The following is a 14,241-nucleotide window of genomic DNA, read 5'->3' as shown; positions in this document are numbered from 1 at the left end:
CGCTAGACCACCGTGGCGGCACTGCCTGACTGCCGTTGGAAATTTTTCCGAGAAAAATATTAAAATTCATTTGCAAATATGATATTGCAAAAACGATTCTCCCGTAACAAGGATCAAGAAATTACAGACTTTTTAAAGAAGTAAGCTAATAATTTCCTTGATTTTTTTATAATTATCTACTGCTACATGTTTTCTTTGTGAAAATAAATATTTTTTAAAAAATTCATTTGTTCACACATTAGTGATTTCTTAGTCTGCAGGTGGGATTAAAAAAATTAATGCACGGAATCACAGAATAGAGAGCTGTAAATATCGCAAATATGGTCCGATTTCATTCGCGTATGTATTCGGAGTCCGTTCGGAGCGAGAATCAATGAATTGTAAAAAAAAATGTAGGCATCGGTTATAGCGCGGTTGTCTTATAACACGGGTTAAAACCCGAATCCCAAAACCTAGCGGTATAACCGGGGAACCGTGTATTTTTACAAAGCATTTGCCTAACAAATTTCATATATAAATGGCTGTCTTATAGATTCCTGCGCCCTGTAGTCTAGTAAAATTCTACCAACATTTTAGAGGTGTATCAGATGCGCATTTAAAAATTTTTGTCTGACATTTGACTTCATTATGTGCACAGTCGAATGTAACTTGATATTTCTGTAAATTCCAGTCTAGTTAAGGACCAACAATGTCAACTACGATGAGGATGAGGATTACACTTTTACTGGCAATCAGTATCATAGTGCTGATTCAAAAATACAAAAATCTTGAAAAAAATATCGACAAAAGTTAGGATTAGCACTTTACATAAGACGGTGTAAATAGTTTGTCACGCTGTGCCAATGTTGTTATGCGTTATTTGTTCCAAGCGCATAAACAGAGAGCTTGATTCTGTACTCTCGTACACAATCTGAGTTCTCAAAGCTATTAAAAGGATGAGAATGATAATTTGTACTGTAAATGTCTGCAATAAAACATGTTCTACAAGAATACCAAAGCCATACAGATAATACTAATTAAAGCACATTTTAAAGAAAACTTTACTTATAATCGAACACGGGGTTTTAGTTTTGCAAATTTCTTTCTGCTCTTTCCCGAACGGAGAAATTTTTAGTCAATGGTGAAGATTTTAAATAAATTATTGGACTGAACCATGATGGAAACACAGAAAATCCTGCTGCGTGGCCAGATGTTTCCCGAACTGGCCACACATGGCAGCACATTTCTCTATTTAATGTGAATGGTTGGGGGCAACGAATCTTGGGGAATCTGAGATGGAAAATAAGAAAGGAGTGTTTTCAGACTCCTCTTGGGGTGTCAGAAATGTGTCACATTCATCACACGGCCCCCCCACTCAAGGAGTGGGGCAGCAACAGAGATTAATGATGGATGAACAAGCAACCGGACCCCTACACACTTTACTCTTTGGCTCAGTAGGTACAACAGACGGAACCACGTGCACAAGCAAGCAGAAAATCCGTCCACTTTACCCTGTTCTCGTGGTTTCCTTTACGAGGTGCGATCGGAAAGTTTACAGACTGCGCCTATAAAAACCCGTACACTTATCTCAGGTATTAAATTCATCCATCACCCTCGAGGTAGTTCCCCTGGGAGTGAACACAACGATCCCAGCGCCGCTGCCAAGCCTGGAAGCATCCCTGGAAATCTTTCTTTGTCAGCCTGTCAAGCACCATCTGCGATTCTGCCTGAATCTCTTCTATCGTCTCAAATATCGTTCCCTTTAGCTGAATTTTCATCTTTGAGAAGAGGAAGAAGTCACACGGCGAATAAGGAGGGTGCGGGATGACGGCCATGGTGTTTGAGGCCAAAAACTGCCGAACTTTGAGGGCGGTGTGCGCTGGCGCGTTGTCATGATGCGTCGCATGTGGAGTTCTTCCTTTAAAATCAGCTGACAGGTCCCATAGCCTATCCTAACAATGTCGCACAAGTCGTTGATGGTACGACGTCGATCTTCGTGAATGGCCTGCCAAATCTTCGTAACATTTTCGGGCGTTGTGCTCGAAGATGGTCGTCCAGAACGCTCGTCATCATCGACAGAGGTTCGGCCATTTTTAAAACGTAAATGCCACACAAAAGTTTGTGCACGACCCATTGCGGACTCCCCAAATGCTTGCTTTAGCATTTCATAGGTTTCCGTAGCCGTTTTGGCGAGTCTTTGACAAGAGATTCAGGCAGAATCGCAGATGGTGCTTGACAGGCTGACAAAGAAAGATTTCCAGGGATGCTTCCAGGCTTGGCAGCGGCGCTGGGAACGTTGTGTTCCCTCCCAGGGGAACTACTTCGAGGGTGATGTATGAATTTAATACCTGAGAAAAGTGTACGGGTTTTTATACGAGCAGTCTTGAAACCTTCCGATCACACCTCGTATTTGTTTTATTTGACGTCACACATATACAAATCTAAAATTTTCTTTCAAAGTAGTAATTTAGCAAATATGCTCTTCGTTCATGTAGCTGGTTCAATAATCTCCAAGACAACATGTTTAATAATTTCTCACAAAATTGTCATCATTTAATAAAGACGACTGTTTCCTGGGGTGTGAAGTGTGGCTGAAGATTACCGACGTTTCAGAGGTATTTTCTGCTTCTATCATCAAGGCGATGGCCCCGATGATGGAGGCAGTTTGGTTACCAGAAACGTCAGTTAATTTCTTCAAGATACACGGCGCAACATACAGGAAGGAAACATCAACTTCATACTCTCTGCCGTGAAAACCAGAAATCTCACGGTTCATTTCACAGTTTGCTTTCTCGACGTAATTTAATTTACAGTCCTTAATTCATGAAATCGTAGATGTAATAACTCCCTTCACTTTGACAATAGCTGATCTGACAAATTATCGTTCCAAAAAGTGTCAGTCTACATTTAAAGCGCTTACGTATGCAATCAGGAGAGACTGGTTTCTGACACAGTTAGTTCATATTTGTCCCACTTCACGATCGAATCAACTGATGGATATTAAGTCAAATTATAGTTTGAGGATCTCATGGTGGCGAATATGAAGATGGCGGTATTTTGGCTGATGCTTCGTGTGGTCTGACAGGAGGTTACAAGCGTTTTAGAGACACCTGCTGCCTCCATCATCTTGCCTACACCTGAAACGTTGGAAAACTTCTATCAGACAACACGGCGTCCTAACACAGAAGACGGCCATCTTCTAAGTCAAATTAGTATAAGCCACCAGAGGCCCCTCCATGTTTGCATTTTCTAATTACCTGCCATCAGTAATATCAATAGAAATGCCGAGAGCTTTATTATTTTTTTTCGATTTGACACTTGTGACCATGTGTCTGGTTGTCTATTGTTTGTTTCCAGACTATGCAATCGGAGCTAAGTGTAAATATTACAAAAATTTGTTTCTGTCAGTGCCAGAGGAATTAATGGATATGAATGATGCTAAACAAATTCATGGAACCAGAAAATGCAAATGTACCATGCAGATACGTTGCAGCAAAATAATTGTATTATTTTCACGACATTATCGGTGATTCCCCCTATATCTCAGACATTATGAATTTCTTTCCTTGCAGATCATGTTTTCCCCCCCCTGATATAACAACATTTGCATTTATTTTCTTTATGCTTGATATATTTGTCTTCTCCATCTTGAGAACTCCCATCACATTTGCATTTGTCACCTTCTCTGTCAGTGAGTTTGCCTGAATTTCTCGTTTGTTAGTATAAGTGAGAGGAAGATGCGAGTTATAAATTTTAAGGAATGCGAACTTAAAACACCATCACATTAAATTTATTCACAAATCATAAATTCGTTCTCCGTACAGAAGAAATGTTTTAACAGTGAATAGTAAACAGAAATGTATATTAATATTTCAGCCCTTGTTGAAATTGTAAAATTTTCTTTTCATATCGTACAGGGCTAATGGCCAAGCCTTCTAAAGTCTGCCAAATAAACTTCCAGATGTTATGTCCATTCCACATAACATCTGCACAGTAAATTCACTGTAAACTCTCTTGAAACCATACAATGACAAAACGGTAAAATATTCGATGTTTACTAGAAACAATTTCCGCCTTTTTCAGAGCCAAATTGAATGAGACACAGTGTCGGAGGGTTCATAAAGAAAAATACCAGATTGCAACTGGTTGTAACCGGTTCAGAATAAAACGGTTACAAACTTTAATTAGTCAGAACGGCTTAAGTAAAAGGTAAGTGCGCATTTAAACTCAACACTTACCACGGTACAAGAAAGAAATCTGACGTTGGATAAACCTCGTGTAGAGGGCTCTCCCAGCCTCTCATGTGATATTCTAGTCAAGGACAATGCTGTTGCTAGGCCGCTGCTCATGCCAGTTGCGCAAAAGTTGTGCAGTTGCCAACGTGGTGTATTCACGAGCAGAACGTGTGTTCAAATTCAGGCATTATTTCGTTGATGCTGATCGTGAATAATTGAGGAATGCGTAACCTGACAAGGAAGTGCCGCATAAGAAAACACTCATTCTGGTAACAAATTCCGGAACACAGAAAATGTTTGTCTTTGTCAAGTGCTCATCTTCAAGCGAAAAACAGCTGAAATTACAGTAGTACCGTTTGAAAGCAGTGTATCACCTGCAACGTCTTTCTTTTGGGGTATATGGCGGCCGCCCAAAACCTGTATTAACTTCGAATTTTGTGGCAATAACTGCCAATAATACAACATAGATATAGGTTAACAACTATAAAATAGAGAGGTAAACATTTTCGACAGCGTGACATTATGTCGGACAAATGTTATGAAATCTAAATATTTATCAGTAGAAATAATAGCCCCATATCATAAACTAATTTTTTATATCACAAAAAAATAACAGAACGTTAATAATAATAAATCCGTATTAATCTACGTCTAAATCAGGTTCACAACAAAATAAGCATGTAAACAGACATGAGCCTGCTTCAATGCCACGGTCCGTTATATTACGTAGTCATCGGAACAATTTGCTCGCGACCCAAAGTAGGACACGCTGTGTCATACGAGACTGTGAAAGTACAAACCTATACAAACATTCAACTCTATAGTTCTGATTTTCTACTGGATATGTTTCGAATTTCTAGACGTATATTGTAAATAAGCAGCCCATATTCTAGTTTCTCCATTCAATATTTGTATCATTTCAGTATCACTGAAAATTTGAAAACTTTTATTTGAGAAAGATATTTGCATATAACTGTGTTTGCCCTTCAAGTTGTCTGTCAATAAATCTGTACGTAATAAATATGGCGTTGAAGTCTCTTAGACTTTACAGTAGCGTTTCCAGATAGTTTCTAAAAGATCAAATTTTCAAGTATAGTCTGTTAGACTTAAAATATTTCAGTAGCGCGATGAGACTGTCTCATCACACTCACTTATACATAAAAGTAAAATTAAGCTTTTGTTTATTAGAAAAGCATGGTTGAGCAGAAGACTTAGAATAAGACAAATTGAAAACATTCGAAAATCAGTGTATTTTACAAAGTACTCTATATGGCATTTTTCGGAGAAAATTCATTAGGCATAAGGAAGAATTTAAAATGGGAATTTAAAAGCCAGAACGCTATTATAAATTCACGTTTCTGGAGTTATTAAATTACTGAATAAATAACAAATATTAGAAATGCCCTTAAGTCTTTAATGTTTCTGCTTGAAAGGAAACAATTAAATTCTCTGTACATGAAAATTCGTACTATTCATAAGAAAGCTTTATTTGAATTTATAAGTGTTCCTTTTTTTATTTTAAAGATATGTACAATCTCCAATTTTACCCGTAACTTCACACACTTCTACATGTCTCAACACACGGCAATGACTCCGTAGCGTAGAGCCCCTTCTACATTCCTTGCCAATAGTGACATCTTTGAACATTATCCATAAATCAGTTGTCAGCATAAGCCTTTAATAATAATGATAATAATAATAATTAAAAAGACAGCCATTGCCAATAGTACAGATATCTTTCTATATGACTGGATGGAAACTTTGTATAGTCAATCAAGGCAACTTCTAGATAACAATCATAAGCAATTAATAGCAGTGCGATAGATTGAGTGGAAATCAATATCAGTGGAAATTACCGACAAATGTTTACCACTAAATTTTATAATTATTAATTTATAGTTCATACTATCCTCACCACACAGACTGAACCATTTAGAAGATACGCGGTGTTATAAATTATTCTCATAAATTCTTGTTGTTTTCTAAATACAGCCCTTTAGCAATAAATGTTAAATTAAATTAAAATATATTACCTCTAAAGTAAGATACACTTTAAAGCAAACCCTGAAAGCATCATGTTTTTGTTATACACAATTTTTCTCTTCGCTTGTAACTTTTCAAAGACTGGTGTACATTACATGGCATTTCACGAATCTGAATCTAGGCGTGGCTGGGTGATACAGCACTATGCAGCGAACATTCTGGAAGAAAAGTGTAACCAACACACCCACATACACACATCCCTACTGCATTTGTCTGGCCGAAAGAAGCAAACAACAGCTCTCTTCTTTTACAGCGGGATATCAAAGATAATAAAACGTAAAGAATGAAATAAGTTATGATCACCTACATATAGGGCGGAGGGTGGAGTCCACTGACTCAGCCTTTCATGACACTACAGAATCTTCAAGGTAAAGTAGCTTCAGATCAACAGCCAGATCCATGAAGCGAAAATTGAACCCACTATCCCCAGATCATTGTTTACAGAGATGATGTCGTCTACGCATAGAATACTGTATCCGTAAAAATGGCTGCCTACTTCAGTTTTCTGACAATAAAGAGATTCAAGTAAACAAAAAGGTATAATTTAATCTCGGAACAGACAGCTCTGGACGAGAACAGAATTCTGTATTTACGCTAAAATATCCTGCTTGATTGTAATGATACCTATTATATGTCCACATGGCATTACTACCCAGTAGACCAACGCGGACGGTATTTAACATGCTAAAAAATGTACGCATAGCATAGGAACTGAGGTGAGTTCGTGCAGAATATAAACGTTGGAGTTTCCGGAGGACGCCAGTGGCATCAGAGTTATCTGGTGGCATTAATACTCGTCTGGCGCCTGTCCAAGTGGATGATGACGTCATCACTGAGAATCCTCCACCTATGCTGCGGATCACTGGAGATTCCCCACTCAGGGATTCCCCGAGTAACTAAAGTAGTCTGGAGTTTTTCACCCGGTCGCTTTTCTGCGCAGAAACGCATACAGGTCTTCATGTAGAGCACCCAGTACTTCTGCCCTATTTTAATTAAAACAGGAATGTGTCAACGAAATACAGAAACATCACAATAATGAATAATTAATGTCTCTTTAGCCAATCTTGAGCTAAAATTTTGTGTTCCTAAGGGGTTGGAGAAGACAATAATGGTACTCTGGGGTGTGAGGTCGTGTAGTCTCGTAGGTAGGTAAGAACTCTTCGGAGAAACATACTGTCTCCAGCTTCAGTGCGAAGTGGAGATGCTTAAAAGTTTAGACACTACCCCGTCGACCTTTCCTATTCTTTTTCTCCAAACTTCCCAGAATTGGCTTGTCAGTCGTCAAGATGGAGAAAGTATAAATAATTTTACTAAATACAGTGCTGCACCTATAACGTAATTAGTTCGACAATACGTTCGTATTGCTATAACAGATTTAATATGCAATAAATTTAAATCAGTGCCAACGAAGTGCTCCTAATTACAAATAAACGGACCGCAGAACATAATATCTCATCAGAAGAGTCACGTAACTGCTTTTTGTCTACGTCTTTAAGTAACTAATTCTAAAGGGACAAATATGTAGACATGTTTAAGATATTTAAATTCCAAGTAAATAGCCAACAACCACAACTGTGACAATAAATAGAAGAAACAAATTTCTCAGGGACAGAATTAGGAAATACAATTACTAATATCATATTTCAAAAAAAATTAGATAAAAATTATCTGCAATTATGACGACAATAACCTAACAATTATAATACAAAATTTGTACTTGTTTGACATATTATTTTCAGAAATCTGAGAGTAAAAACAAGATAAAAGTGCAAGGACTCCGAGACAACTTACTTTGCTTTATGTGTCTTAGCCTATATTTCTATTTTTTATGATTTATTTAATGATGAATCCTCAACTTTGATTTTATGGCCTTTGGCAATAGGTTTAGGTTTATTAATCAATAACAAGTTGGAAAAAGTTTTGAAGGAAGGGATCGTGGAATATGAGTTCGTATACCGGGACGGCGGGACTGAGGAAAACCACAAAATCTCAATTCTTCGGGCAGAAATTTGAACTTCAACAAACCCTCCACCGCGAATATGATGCAGAAACGGCAATCAGTCAACTGCGATTTTCGGCCACTAGGCTGTACGGTGAGGCTAGCAGGTAATATGAACTAATGTTACAGTTTACTGATCAAAAGGTTCACTCCGCCCACGCCGCCATGTTTGTAATTGTTAAAATATAATAAAACACGCAGATGTGTAGGCCTATGTTATGTGTCTCTGTGCATAATACGAGGCTCGTCCTTAAAGTAAGTTTCCCTGGGGCCGTTTACAGAAACAAAACACAATTTCGTGGAAATATTTATTGCAACAGATACAGCAAGTGTCCAGCTATTTTTCAACATATTCGCCACCGGAATTGAGACATTTGTCATACCGTGGGACCAACTTTTGAATACCTGTGTCGTAGAAGTCTGCCGCCTGGGATTGGAACCACTGTGTGACAACCATCTCCGCCTCTCTGTCATTCTCAAAACGCTGACGCTGACCGGACAGGAATTTCTTGAGGTGTAGGAAAAGATGGAAATCACTGGGAGTGAGGTCCGGGCTGTAGGGTGAATGATAAACACCTCCCAGCTGAACTCCTGCAGGAGACTTGCTGTCCGTCGAGCCGTGTGCGGCCTAGCGCACTTCACAGTCGGCGGGAGCTGGAATAAGAACCTTAATCTTCAACAGCTGCAACGATGCTACTGTGAGAACGCGGGAAGTACCGTTAGTGCATGCGCCATGCTACGTCATTGCTCTATCACGTACGCACAGTCGCTTCGCTCAATATAAGGTTTGCTAGCTGTGGGACGAGTGGGAAACTTACTTTTGGGACGCGCCTCGTAATTCTGTTCGCTTAGCCTCCAGGCATTCAGCCATTATCGCCATCAATCGAAGAGAAAATATCGATACGCGCGGTAATTGTGTTGTTCTATAATTTACAAGAAGGTATCTTAAAAAAAATATTTAATTTTAATCTCTATTACCAAACATTTCAAGACTCTCTATTAAATTAATTGATGTTACAGATACCCATAAGTCTAAATGGCTGCTGGGTTAGTAATTTTTGTAGAAAAATGTTTAAGACTTCAAAGTGAGACGATCTCTACTGGTACTAATTTCATATCATATTTCAAGAGCAGTTATTTTGGAGAAACGTGAGACGAGGATAAATACAAAGATGTCTACGAGGGCGTGATGCCCTCAGCCTATCTTCCTGAGTAAATAAAAAGGGCTATAAGTACACAATTTAAACTAAGATTTAAGGTCGACTTCACCCTGAGGATGAATGCGATACGTTAATAGCCATCAACAATTCTACACTGCAACACAACCCAGGATCACGCCATGTTAGTATTATGTAATTTTAATCCTATTCCTGTAAGGAATTGTCACTTGATGATCCTCCCGAGGGAGACTGTGTCTACCGTTATAAATACGTCATCTGCGTGTTGACAAATGACGGCTTTGTACGTATTACTTTGTCTCAACTCTGCAGTTATGTGTACAGTAGTGTTCAAAGACATGCCTGCGCGCCTGTACTTTGGTCCAAGTTGTGAAGAACATTCAGCAATGAGGCCTTTAGATTTAATTACAGTTTACTTTATCAGAGAAGTAAAATCAAGCTAATTTCAAGATGAATGTATTCTGGGATTTTGTGCCATGCAGTCTTGTAGAAATTGAAAGACGTTTTACAGGTGCTTACTCTGAAAAGTCGGTCAATTTGTAAGAGACCATACGGTGCAGTATCACCCATCATGTTACTCACCGCAATAAAAAGCTAAAATATCAATTAATCGAATTTATTCACCACAATCGAAAGAAATAGAGTATTCAAACCTTTTTAATTTTATAAATAAAAGTAAACAAGATGGTAAGCCGTAATTTTCTGAGTTTATCACTCTGGTATATTTCTTTTACTCCTACTTTTTTCCAGAAATATTCACGCAGGTGCATTCGAATGTCACACTGATAAAAATAACGCCCCCTCATATAAACGGAATAATCAAATTCAGAAACTCTGCCCAATAACAATCCGAAACGAATTCGTTTTAGAGCGAACTTGAGTCACCACGAAATACTGCAAGCTCACTGTTGATCCACGAGCCTTCGAAACTTGTCAAATACGGTACATTAACGCACATAAACTTGGTGTAGGTAGACATACATAATGATACACAAACGTACTGTGATGTTACACAAAGGGACCTCAAACCCCCCAGCACTTTTTATCGATTTACCACAGCAGCAGAAGCAAGTTCATGATACGATGTAAATTTGGAGGCCACAATAAAGCTGCCTGCCACGTTCTGGAAACGTATAAAATAGGATTCTAGCAGGGAGTGTGCTGTGGTTGTCCCATCGAGCAATGGTCATCAAGCTTCCATCCGGGGAATGTACCCCGCAACCACCCCCCCCCCCCCCCAACAGAATCGCCATCATTTGGACTTCGAAATGTGAACGGATTCCGCCAGAGAACAAAATAAAATTAACATACATACATGCAATCGTTGAGTAATGAACATTTTGTGATCACTGTATTTTTTGTCAATAACTCCTTATAAAAGAAAGCTTTTATTCTGTGTTACAAAACGTGAAGAAAGAATCGCTTGAAGTACAGAGAGTCCCACGTTAAGCAAACCCAACAACAGTGACATACGAAGGTAGAAACTTTAAATCAGAAGCATGTCCTCTACCTCATAATTGACACTTCAGTCAAGGTCATGGTAATTGCTAGCAAATTGCACACTTTAAAGATACACAGGTGCAAACATGGTGTACTAACGAGCAGAACGTGTCCATTCCAAACATTAGTTTGAATCGTACTCATTTGCTGCTTTTCGTGAAGAATTTAGCAATGCATATATCCTGACATGGCAGTAACGAAGGATAAAACAAACGGACTGGTTACTTATCGGTTCACAGGAAGTGTGTGAAAAGAAATATATCCGCCTTTGAATAGTGCTCGCATTATTATTATTATTATTGAGTGTTCTGTCTTACGACAGGTCCATTGCTCTGCCCAAAAAGAGCTCTCCAGTTGTCCCTATTCTCGGCTTCTCGTTTTAATTCCTGGAACGTCATTTTCTTTCCTTGTTTAAGATTGTCGGTTAGCTGTATCAGTCTTCTTCCTAGTCCTCTCTTTCCTTCAACCTGGCCTTCGGTGAGATGTTAAAATAAAGCTAGGGAGATAGCCACAGAAATTCTTGAAAAGATTTTTCCAGCAAAATGAAATGTAATTAAATCTACACATTGTATTTCGTATTAAAATCTGTGGAAACACAAGAAAGATACACGTAGAAGTTAATTTAAACACGTATCTAAAATGGCTGTTACAATTATATAAACTAGACCAAAACATCACTAGTACATAAAACATACTTTCTGCTATTCCAAAGTCGTTGTGGAACTTTTCTTTCGAAGCAATCCTAAAAATGGAATGACGAAAACCTGAAGAAAGGAGGTGCTTGGATTTAACTGGCTTCATTTCTAAAGAGAATTTGGTAATGAAATTTCGGGTTCCATAAAATGTGTTAATTACATGACAAACTGAATACCACAAATATTTTTCTACAAACACATTCTACCATGCAGTTAATGGGTGGTTTTAAAAATACTTAATTGGTCCACTGAAAAATCTATAGATTCCACCATATATCCTTGTATAGAAGTTACCTGAGATTCTTTCTTATACAGAAACTAGTTTCTATATTTTGATTTAAGAGTTTAAAAACAACCGTGTCTTTTTAGCAAGATTCAGAATAAACATTCAACCACCTGAGGTGAAATATATGTATAATATCTTAAAAACTTCCGAACTCTGAAATAAATAAGCAGGATTTGCTAAACTTGGTCGATAAATGTTCGGAGAGTCGGAAACAGAATACTGAGCGATGTATGAAATGCAGACTGGTTGGAAAAGAGGAATGGTTGGGGGGGGGGGGGGGGGGGGGATACAGATAGAATATTAAAAAAAATTAAAAGTACTCATTTGGGTCTCTATGTTCGCTCATAAATGCAAACATTAATTCAGTACAAATCGCAGCAAACAGTACGGAGAAGGGAGTTGAGGTTTTATTTTAAAACACAAAAACAATGAACTTCTATTTCCGTTGCCTCTCTCAGAATATTAAATAAAACGTTTGGGTTGTTTTGCAAGCAAAAAAATACCGCGATTAAAATATCTGTGAGTGCAAAGTGGCGGAAAAAGCTATTTCGGCAACGAATGATCAAAGTTAACTAACGTTAATCAAATACAAAACAACGCGAAGTAATATGCGAGTGGTACATTTTCAGTGTGCGTATACATTCAAAGTCGTCGCTTTTACACATTATTTTCATATGAGCTACTATGGTAATTTTTATAGTTTGCTGCTATAGTTGAGACCGTTGGGTAGAATCCGACGTTTCGACACTGCTAGTACCACAGCTCGCCACTGTAAACGAGTCTGCTCTAATTCCATTCACGTTCTATCGTTACAGCCTATCTCACTGAGATTCAATCTCATCCTCCAAATCCATTTTCTTTAGATTATATTGAACCGTCCACACAACAAAGTAATTTATTAAAGCGCTTATTGGCTTATCTAGATATGTTTACTTTAGCCCGTGTTTCCGTCATCAGTCTACGCAACTATTTTATATTTTACCATTGGTATAAAGACACAGCAGATAGAAATGTGGTGGTGAGAAACCTACCCCAAACTTACTGGATACAGTTTCGTTTATTTTCTTCTTAAGTTACGTAACGATACTTGATAAACTAGATTCATTATAATAGCATCGAATGGGGGTAAAACTGTGAATAACAAAATGTATAAGAAAGTTAGAGGTTAAGCCATATTTTAACATCGGCCTACTGTCCCTACATCTCCTTTACGTGTTCATACTGATGAAAATCACGAAATAACTGACTCAAGCCGGATTCCTGACCTACAATAGAACCCCGGGATCTGCCGAATAATAATGATTTCCAATCACTCACCAACGATGTTTCAAACAGACCTTGTTAGTATCTGTGGTATATAAGTAATCATGCTACAGTGTCTTGATGCATTTGCTGCTGATATGTGTGCATGGAGGGTTAAGGCAAGGATCGCACTGGGTTTAGGTCTATGCTAATGAATGTTTCGTATTAAATCATGTGCACGAGCCCAGTACATGTCTGTCTTACACAGGTTTCATCTACAACAATGGGCAGACCGAGCTGCCTGCCAGAAGCCCTTACGAACAGTACAATGACCAGCTAAACTGATTACCGGACGCAGAACAACACAAAAGACGTCACTTAGACATTCAATATATGGATAATTTAACCCAGAACCTAAAACTATGGTGCAGAAATCAACAAGTAAACCGACGTTATACTGAAGCTTTCAGACAATGGCGTATGGACATTATTACGATATTTTGTTTGGATATTCAACATTGTAGGTTATAAACATTTCAAAAATTACGTAATAGATAAATAACTGAACTCTCTAAAAGAAGAATTCCAGGCTTTTTAATTTTTAGATTGGTGTAATGTATAAATGTTTTGCATAACATACAACGAAAAACGTCGAAACAGTGGTTTAATAAGCAAACATTCACTCGTTCTACAGCTTCGTCATGCACCGAAACTCGTTTTGTATGCTTCTACGAGGATCGTACTTTGAGGGATTGTGTTTTTGTATAGAAACTAACTCTATGAAATAGAGTATTTCTTTTTAAGCTGACAGTCGCTCAACTACTTTAGAAATTCCTCACTTTTGATGAGAACCGAAATTCATTACCATGTTCACAAAAGCACGCCAGTCGCAATCCTAAGCCAGATTAATTTATTTCATACCTGCAACCTGTTTCCCTAATATTTGTTTTGTATTATTCTTTCGTCTATACCTAGGTCTTCGAGTGGTATCTTTCCATCAGACTTTCCAACCAAAATTTTGTACACATTTCTCAGCTTCCCTATTTGTGCTGGATTTGATTTGTCATCCTAAAATAAACCTCTT

General features: G+C 38.1%; 1 long non-coding RNA gene across 1 annotated transcript in view; it reads right to left on the bottom strand.

The window, feature by feature from the left end:
- Positions 1-6,941: 6,941 nt before the first annotated feature.
- Positions 6,942-14,241, bottom strand: part of LOC110828484 (uncharacterized) — a 321,029-nt gene continuing 313,729 nt past the window's right edge. The window contains exon 4 of the long non-coding RNA XR_015534542.1: positions 6,942-7,240. This is a non-coding gene — a long non-coding RNA (uncharacterized LOC110828484). The remainder of the gene's footprint in view (positions 7,241-14,241) is intronic.

This window comes from Zootermopsis nevadensis, unplaced genomic scaffold, assembly GCF_977971745.1.
Source record: "Zootermopsis nevadensis isolate Lab colony 2312 unplaced genomic scaffold, Znev_1.0 Znev_ptg000010l, whole genome shotgun sequence".
Taxonomy (NCBI): domain Eukaryota; kingdom Metazoa; phylum Arthropoda; class Insecta; order Blattodea; family Termopsidae; genus Zootermopsis; species Zootermopsis nevadensis.
This window is presented reverse-complemented; position numbering and strand designations above follow the sequence as displayed.